Source organism: Taudactylus pleione, unplaced genomic scaffold, assembly GCF_031769625.1.
Source record: "Taudactylus pleione unplaced genomic scaffold, aTauple2 ptg000214l, whole genome shotgun sequence".
Lineage (NCBI taxonomy): Eukaryota > Metazoa > Chordata > Amphibia > Anura > Myobatrachidae > Taudactylus > Taudactylus pleione.
The window spans coordinates 16,952,244-16,961,963 of NW_028284616.1; the positions used below are offsets into that span (position 1 = coordinate 16,952,244).

At 45.0% G+C, this 9,720-nt stretch overlaps 1 protein-coding gene across 1 annotated transcript in view; it reads right to left on the reverse strand.

Moving 5' to 3' along the window:
* The window catches only part of LOC148517644 (tetraspanin-33-like), a 51,715-nt gene extending 47,322 nt beyond the window's left edge, over nucleotides 1-4,393 (reverse strand). The window contains exon 1 of the mRNA XM_088478483.1: nucleotides 4,313-4,393. The gene's annotated coding sequence lies outside the window, so the exon portion shown is untranslated. The remainder of the gene's footprint in view (nucleotides 1-4,312) is intronic.
* Nucleotides 4,394-9,720: the final 5,327 nt, after the last annotated feature.

Sequence of the window (9,720 nt, forward strand, 5' to 3'; positions counted from 1 at the left end):
CAGCCTGTAATGTGACAGCTAGGAGCAGATTGGTTGGTACATTATCTGTCTCCACTATCTCTCTCCAAGCTTTCATGAATACCCCCCGAAATCTCTAGACAGAATGCTGACAGTTAAGGTCATAGCCACCATATGTAGAAAAATTAGTCTTCTCGGGAAACTGTGTTGCAGACATGTTTATGAAAAGTTTGATTTCTCATGTCCAAAGTGTTTTCTTGCAGCAATGTGGACTGTAACATATTTAAAATGCTAATGTTTTCTCACTGAGCCATGTTGCTTAACCCTTCCTTGAGACAGATATGATAGATCTGCGCTCTGGAGGAATCTTACAATTGAACATAGCATTGCAATTACGTCCTTGCTATTATTTAAATGCAGCAGGAGGTGTATGACACCCCCTGCTGAATTTGCAATCCCAGCACTGCGACAGATGAATACATTCATAGCTGCAGCAGTCTTGAAATTTGAAATAAAGTAAATAAAAAATAGAATAACACCATTCTGCAACACCTTAGTATTGCCCCGCAGATAATTATTCTATTCATACAAATTTATACAGAGCAAAGCAGAAGTGACCCTACCCCTCTGACACCAGAGGCTTACGTATAAGTGCACTAGCTTTCATAAGCAGACATCAAACAAACATCTGTTGAACTATCTGGGAGCATCACCAATGGAGATCTAGTAATATTCAATGCAGCAATAACCTGAAGTTAAAGTTATCAACAACAGCGTCACTTACATTGAGTGGCTATAACATAATCTAATCCAGGGACTGCAAACATCATATATCCTCAAGGGACATAGGGCCTGATTCAGAGCCGAACGCTCTGACCAGAACGCTCGCTCTGAATCAGTGCCCTCCTTCATGAAAATGGAGCGGCCTCCTGGCCGCTCACATAGCTGTGGGTGACCACCCACAGCACATGCGAGCGTCCATGATGATGGTCTCGATGGTCTTGACCATCGCGACCATCGGGCTTGCGACGGAGACCGTGCGGTAGGGTCTCGCTGCCGCAAGCCCTGGAGTGATTTTGGCTCTATCAGAGCCAAAATCACTCCCACTGACATCACTAGTGATGTCAATGGGGCCGGGTTCAGACGGTAAGCGTTCCCATGGGAACGCCTCCGTCTGGCAGGCACGCCCCTGGCACTCCCACCAAAGGGGGCGTGCTGTCAATCAACATCGACAGCATGCCCCCTTTGGTGCGAGACCCGGAACGATGGAGAGCTCCCTCCGTCGTGCGCATGCGCAGTGGGGCAACATCGACCCGCTTGCGAGCGTCCTGCGCTCGCGAGCGGGTCTGAATGACCCCCATAATGACTATCAGTAAATGTATCCCTAATCCTATGAGGACTGCTCTATGTTGATATAGTGTTCTTCTACAGTTAGGAGCATAGAGAGCAAGGATAGACTAGAGACAAAACCCAAATTCATCATTCCAAGGATATTGACTATCTCTAGTAGCTTCAGTATTTAGGGGCCTATTCATTAAACCTAAAAATTCTCTAGAGATAATTAGGTTTAGAACTCGCATGGAGTTCTACCTAATTATAGGTGGAATTCATCATTCCACCTCTCCATAAGTATCTATTCCGAAAAGCTGTCATTTTTTGCGATGACAACTTTTCGGGAAATAGATACTTTTCCCTGCCTACACTACCTTATCGCATCTGGAAACAGTGCTGCGCATGCGCTGTTACATCTGTAAAACCATCACATGCAAAGCACTGCCTACAGATGTGTTAAGTTTGTGTACCCCCACCACCCCCCTCCACCCTCCGCTCACCTCCCCCCCCTGTCCGCGCAGCAGCCTCCGGCTCCGTCCTGCTGGTCTGTCATGTGGTTTCCCCGCATTCCACCTGACAGATTAGAAAAAAAATGTTTTTTTTTTTCTAAACTTTCTTGTGCTCTGCTGGGGAGCACACATGTCCGACCAGCCTCCGGAGCCTGAGGACGGAGCAGAGCACCGGAGGGACTCGTCGGGGGACCTGCACATGCGGATACAGGTAAGTCGATTCTGCTATTCGCCACCTCACAGTGGCGAATAGTAACTGCATCAAATTCCGAAAATTCATAATTTTCGGAATTTGATGAATACCACAATTTCCACATCCACATACTAATGTATGGGGAGTGTGGAAATTAACGCTGGGGAACTTAGCAAGGAGATATCTGTGATATCTCCTGTGCTAAGTCTGTTCATGAATACCAAAATAACGTTATTTAAGGAAAATGTCCTTAAAAACGTTATTTTAGTGTTGATGAATAGGCCCCTCAATCTTTAGTAGCAAAACATTTTGTTAAAGATCAAGTATTCTGCTGCTTCACAAACTAAACTAGATTTTGGAGCTAAATAAAAGGGAACTCAGCCCACCGAGAAGTGGCATTGGATTGGCTCAAGATTATCAATTTAAGTACCACCCATCCGGAATAAAGGAGCAAAATCCTCCCCCCCCACCATTCTCCTTTCATCCGTTAATCACACACGTGTGCACCTTTGTAGCATGGCCGTGCATATAGATAAGTCAGCAGTTATTTAGACTGTCACCTTAAATTGGTTCATAATTTGAAGCTTTAAAGTATTTTTTATTCAGCATTCAAAATATTGTGGGGTATTACCTATCCAATTAGCTAAACAAGTATTAATAGTGTGGAGGTTAGGTTAAGCTCTTATTAGAACCAACAAACAGTAACTAGCTTGTATAAGTTAGAATCTAAATTGGGTTTTGGACTGTATGCAATTGTTTTGTGGATGCAAAATATAATAGGAGTTTGTTTAATGCTGAATATTATAGATCCTGTTTTTGCTTTTCTGTGAAATATATGCATTATATGATGGGAGTATTCCCTAAATGCCTTTTATTTCATAGAATTTACATCTTAAAGTAATACAGTATAATCAAGCATATATTCCGATGTTCTGATACACCTTCTCTGTGTGTTGTCCATATCGGAGCTGGCAACACGTTAGCCCTTTTCACACACTAAACTAAAATTCGGGGTTCTCCCAAGCCAGCCCCTGATAATTTGATAACTAAGGCTTGGGTGGAGGCACTGCAGAACACCTAGACAAGAGGAGACCTGAACCACGGACATAGTAACCCATGCAAATTCCAGGTGAGCCAGGGTTACAGCCTCACCCACACACTGCCCACATAGCCTCACCCACACACTGCCCCCATGGCCTCACATGCACACTGCCCCATGGCCTCACATGCACACTGCCCCATAGCCTCACCCACACACTGCCCCCATAGCTTCACACGTACTCAGCCCCCATAGCCTCTTACATACACACTGCCATCATACAGTCACACGCACACTGCCCCATAGCCTCACACACACTGTCCCCATAGCCTCACACACACTGTCCCCATAGCCTCACACACACTGTCCCCATAGCCTCACACACACTGCCCCCATAGCCTCACATGCACACTGCCCCCATAGCCTCACATGCACACTGCCCCCATAGCCTCACATGCACACTGCCCCCATAGCCTCACATGCACACTGCCCCCATAGCCTCACATGCACACTGCCCCCATAGCCTCACATGCACACTGCCCCCATAGCCTCACAAGCACACTGCCCCCATAGCCTCACAAGCACACTGCCCCCATAGCCTCACAAGCACACTGCCCCCATAGCCTCACAAGCACACTGCCCCCATAGCCTCACACGCACACTGCCCCCATAGCCTCACACGCACACTGCCCCCATAGCCTCACACGCACACTGCCCCCATAGCCTCACACGCACACTGCCCCCATAGCCTCACACGCACACTGCCCCCACAGCCTCACACGCACACTGCCCCCACAGCCTCACACGCACACTGCCCCCACAGCCTCACACGCACACTGCCCCCACAGCCTCACACGCACACTGCCCCCACAGCCTCACACGCACACTGCCCCCACAGCCTCACACGCACACTTTATTTTCAGCCTTTGTTTTTGCTCACACATTTACAGGTGGGCAGGTTTATTTAAGATAAATAGAATGAGTCTCATTGTATTACCTCCATAGTCATTAACATCAAATAAATAACCCACAAGCATGTTAAAGAAATTATTTGAAAATAAAATGAAACCTTTAGGGCGGCGTGGCTTGACTGTCAATGGAGGCAGTCGAGTTCTCCTTGAGCTCCGGACCTCTATAGCTCCAGTGAGCCTCGGCTGCATTTATAGCGGCTAAAACAGCCCAGCAATTGCTCTCCCCCATACCCCTGCTTCTTGCATAGCCTAAGTGGGTAGGGTCCATGGAATCGGGGCATGCTAGGCGCGCTCGTGGATTGCGGCCTACCTGATTCCCTCTGAGCCGGGGACTGGAGTCTGAAGACCAGCCGCAGTGGACCTCTGGCGGTGTTTGGTCGGCGCATCCCTGTCTACGGGCGCCCCACTGAGTGCTCTCCGCTCCCCATCGCTGACCACAGGACACTTCTCTGCACCACCAATCCCTGCTTCCTTGCTGCTGTCGGGTCCTGTGCTCCTGATCGGGGACGGCTCTGGACAGACTCTTCACCCTCTGGCGGCCATATTGGATTTTTTGTTTTGTTTTGTTCTCAGCAAATCTCAGCCTGGCTGCCAGTTTTACAGCCCTGATAGTGGTCAGAAGTGCCTTCTCAAACGGAGATACCCTGGAGAGTGATAGAGGGATGGTGAGTCCCTGAAGGGAGACTATATAATTTCATTATATAATATAATCCTGTTTTGCCTCCCCCTCTGCCCCCCTTTGCATCTGCATTGGTGCTGACATTGTGGTCTTGAGACCTGTTGGCCTAATCTCAGTACCTGGAACCCTGCATAACTAACATCATATGCCCCTTTTCACATACCTCACAGGGTTAATATTTCTCACTTATTTTTGTCTGCTTTCCTCCTGAAAGTTTTCACTCTGGTACTTGTATTTGCTATTTCTTATACACCGGCCCCCTCTTGTGGTACTTAGTGATTACTACATTAAGCTTTGAAAGTGGCACTGGCTATTATATATTCATTATTTTTATTAAAAATTTTTATTTTTATTCTTTCTTGTCTCTAACGATCCCCCAGAAGTGCACAAGCTAGAGATGTACGCTTAATATTAATACTCAGCCTGCCTGGATCAATATTGTAGAACCCTGTGTCTTTCATACGGTACTTTTTTTTTTTTTTTTTTTTTTTGTTGTCTCATTATGTCGCAAAGAAGCAAAAAACCTCCACCGTCCACTGCAAATTTTTTCGGATCTAAATCTAAGGGCTCTCAGTGTTCTTCATTGCTTCCAGAATCCCCGTCCTCTCCATGTTCGTCTGATGCTGGTATTGATCCCCAGATTCAAGTGGTTATGACGGGTTTGTTGGAGGGAGTCCAATCTGCATTCAAACAAGAACTATCTAAAGCCATAACAGAGTTTAAGTCGGAACTGACGTCTCTCGGCAACAGAACAGATGCTCTGGAGTCCAAATCGGATGACTTATGCCGTTCCCAACAACGCCTTGATACAGAACTCTCTAGACTTCATGACGAGATGGAGACACTCAAAGAAAGACAAGAAGACCAAGAGGATCGTTCTCGCCGTAATAACTTACGTATCCGTAACATAGCAGAATCAGTTCTTGGTTCTTCTTTAGCATAGTTTCTAAAATACTTTTTTCAACAAATTGTGCCAACCCTCACAGATGAAGATTGTTTATGTGACAGAGCCCATAGGGTGCTTTGTCCGAAGCCCTCTCCTACTCAACCACCTAGGGACGTCATTGTTCGTTTTCATTACTTCCGTTCAAAGGAACAGATCTTGTCAGCTATCCGAGACTTTCCAGTGATTCCCTTCCAAGATATGCAGCTGCAAGTTTTTCTGGACCTGGCCCCTTCCTCTATTCAAAAACAGCGAGACCTTCAGCCGGTCACTAAGATTCTGCGACAGCATCAAATTCATTACCGCTGGGGATTCCCCTTTATGCTTCAGGTCTCAGCAAATAACTTTATGCAAAATGTTAAGACCCTTACTCAAGGTCAAGAATTACTAGCCAAGCTTAATCTCCTCCCGACGCCAACCTCTGCTCCGGTAACTGCTACACTTTCTCCCAAACCACAACGCTCTCATCCTCCGTTACCAGAGTGAACAAGGATATCCCGACACCATTCTGAGAACTCTAATCCCACTTGAACTGTGAGGTTAACAGTTGTTGAATTTCTCTTTGATAGGGTTTAATTTCCTTGCACTGTAATTTTCTTATGTTACTTGGGAGGAACAGTCCTCTCTTTGGTTCTTTGCGTATATATGTTATTATTTCTATGTACATTCAGATTTATATGCTGTTTTTTTCTTGTACCCCTACCCCTGCCCTCTTGCCCTTACCTATCCCTCCCCTTTTTCCTTTTTCCCTTCCCTGTTTTTTCCCATTTATTTTATTATTTTTTTATATTTACACAGGTTTATGATCCCTCTACTACAGGGATCTTTGTTAAATTAGGTTATTACCGATCTATATGTAAGGGTCCAGGCAGCCCTGAGTCTATTAGACAGTTTTTCCGCTACCCCCATGCTCCCTTTTATACTCTTGATAAATGTTATGTTGATTGATTTTATTGCGGCCCTCATTTGGGACCCAATTTACCAGGGTTTTTACCCAAATGGGTTTTCAGTTTCTTTTTCTTTTTGTTTCTTTTCTCTGCGGCTCTTCTATGTTTCCCCCCCCCCCCCCACATTTCTTTCCTTTCTGTTCCCAAGGGTGGCTATACTTGGGCCAAATTTCTGACTCATTATATCTGTGTGTTATGCATATAGCATTTCTTTATATATTTTTCCATGTCTTTTAAATTGCTATCTATTAATGTGAATGGTCTTAACTCCCCTAAGAAGCGTACTGTTTTCTTGGGGGCTTGTAGGAGGGAGAAGGCCGATATTGCATTCATACAAGAGACACATTTTGCGGGCCTGCACTCCCAGCTTCGAGGCAGGTGGTTCACCCAGACCTTCTTTGCTTCAGCGAATTGTAAAAAACATGGGGTAGCCATTTTAATTCAGCGAAATGTCCCTTTTGTTCGTATTAAAACTGATAGACCCAGAGGGTCGATTCCTTATAGTGATCTGGACCATTAGTACTGAGATTTTCACCTTGGTGTCAGTGTACGCTCCTAATCAAGACCAGCCCCAATTCTTTGATTCTCTGTTACGGCGTATCAGCAGAGTGGCACAGGGCCATATTATGAGTGGAGATTTTAATACCATTATTGATCCTCTGTTAGATAGGTCTAACCCACCTGCAAACTCCTTCGGGATGTCTCTTCCCAGAGCTTCTCGTACTCTCCAGGCTTCTCTTAAACATTATGGCCTTTGTGATTCCTGGCACCTTAAACATCCCCATGCCAAGGACTATACCCATTTTTCAGCCCCACATCAACATTATTCCAGGATAGATATGATCCATATTTCCTCCTCTATTACCTCTCTGATTACGGAAGCCGGCATTTCCCCCTTTACATGGACAGACCATGCAGGTGTCTATATTCTTTTAGAAATACATCGTTCCCCTCGTAGAAAGCGTAATTGGCGCCTTGATGACTCCCTTTTACAACATCCCTCCACTCTGCTAGAAATAAAATTGGTGATGACCCGCTATTTTGAGGAGAATACCTCCCCTGATATTTCCTCTAGTATCCTTTGGGAAGCCCATAAGGCTACTATACGGGGTTTTCTCATTTCAAAAACTTCAGCAGTTAGGAAAGCGGCTGCACAGGAAATCCATTCCCTTGAGTCACAAATATTAGTGCTATTGACCCAACATAAGACATCTCCTAGCGCCTCCGTGCTAACCCAAATTGAGATCTTATGAGGTCAGCTAAATGCCCTTCTGTCTCGTCGTGCTGCACTTATCCTGCAAAAACTTTGTCAACGCTTTTATGATAAAGCTGACAAAATTGATTCTTTATTAGCCAATAAATTGCGTCGCAGACAAGCATTAGGTGCGATAGACAAATTACACTCTCCGTCTTCTGGTTCTCTTACCTATGATCCTGAAGTTATGGCTGAGGAATTTCGGACCTTTTATAGTTCCCTTTATAATTTATCAGACTCTCTTCTTCCCACTTCTGCTGGAGCCGAGGGGGTACGTTCATATTTGTCCTCTACCCCCCTACCTAGTCTCTCAGAATCCCGATTATTCACTCTCAATGACCGTATTTCAGATGAAGAGACAATAGCTGCTATTAGATCAATGCGTTCCTCTGCCGCCCCAGGCCTCGATGGGTTTACAGCCCAATACTATAAGTTGTTTACAAAAGAACTCGCCCCACATCTTAAATCTTTATTTAATGATCTCTTGGAAGGCGCTTCTTTTGCCCCTGATAGGACTTGGGCTGATATTGTGGTGATCCCTACCCCTGATCGTGATCCTACTCACTGTATTAACTACAGACCGATTTCATTATTAAACGTCGACCTGAAAATTTATGCTAAAATCTTAGCAACTCGGTTAGCTCCTTTTGCTTTCCTACCTGATACATCCGGATCAGGTCGGGTGTATACCTGGACGTCATGCATTGGATAACTCTAGACGGGCCATTGATCTAATACATTCTATTCAGAAAAGGAAAGCTCCTTCCCTAATTTTAGCTCTAGATGCGGAGAAGGCATTCGACCGCATTTCCTGGCCCTTTATATTTGCTGTTCTAGACAAAATGGGCTTCTCAGGCAAATTTTTAGATGGCGTTGTGGCACTCTACCATTCCCCCACTGCGCGGGTTTCGGTCAATGGTGTTTACTCATCTAGTTTTGGGATCACTAACGGTACTCGGCAGGGTTGTCCCCTCTCTCCTTTAATATTTGCTCTCATTATGGAACCCCTGGCGGCAAGGATCCGTTGTAATAGAGCTATTTCAGGAATATCCACAGGTCCATCTGAATATAAAACTGCATTATATGCCGACAATGTTTTAGTTTCTCTCAGTGACCCGGCCCAATCACTAAATTCACTTTTAGAGGAAATAAATTCATATTCTCAATACTCGGGTTATAAAATTAAGTTCTCTATTTCTATATCCCTAAAACAATCCCTAGAGGCCATGCTCCCCTGTACCTGGCATAAAAAAAAAGATCAAATATCTCGGCGTTTTCTTAACTCATCATTATCATCAGCTGTTTCAGGCAAACTTTCCTCGCCTGCTTGATAGTATTAAGTCTGATTTGTATGACTGGTCCAATTATTTTATTTCTTGGATAGGTAGAATACATTCGGTTAAGATGAACGTTCTCCCTCTGCTCTTGTATTTATTTCAGACCCTTCCGATTTATATTCCTCCCTACGTGTTCAAATTCCTTCAGTATCAAACTTCATATTTCATATGGAACCGGAAACGCCCGCGGATCAGACTAAAGCTGCTTCAGCGTCCTTCCAGGGGGGGAGGTTTGGGTATTCCTGATTTAAAACAATATTATGCTGCGCAGCTCTCTCATTGTACTCAGTGGTGTAACTTTAATGCAAGGAAGGTCTGAGTTGCTATCGAGGCCGAGGAGCTGGGACTGACCACTATATCTTCCCTTTTATGGATATCTAGAATTCATCGCCCCCGGATGGTTTCTTCTCACCCTGTAATTTCTCGTTCTTTAGCAATCAGGGATTTACTCAATAGACATTTTAAGTTGGCTCCAGGCCCGTCCCCTTTGATACCATTATTTCACAATCCCATTTTCCCTCCAGGTTTATGCAAACCATCCTTTACTGCCTGGTCAT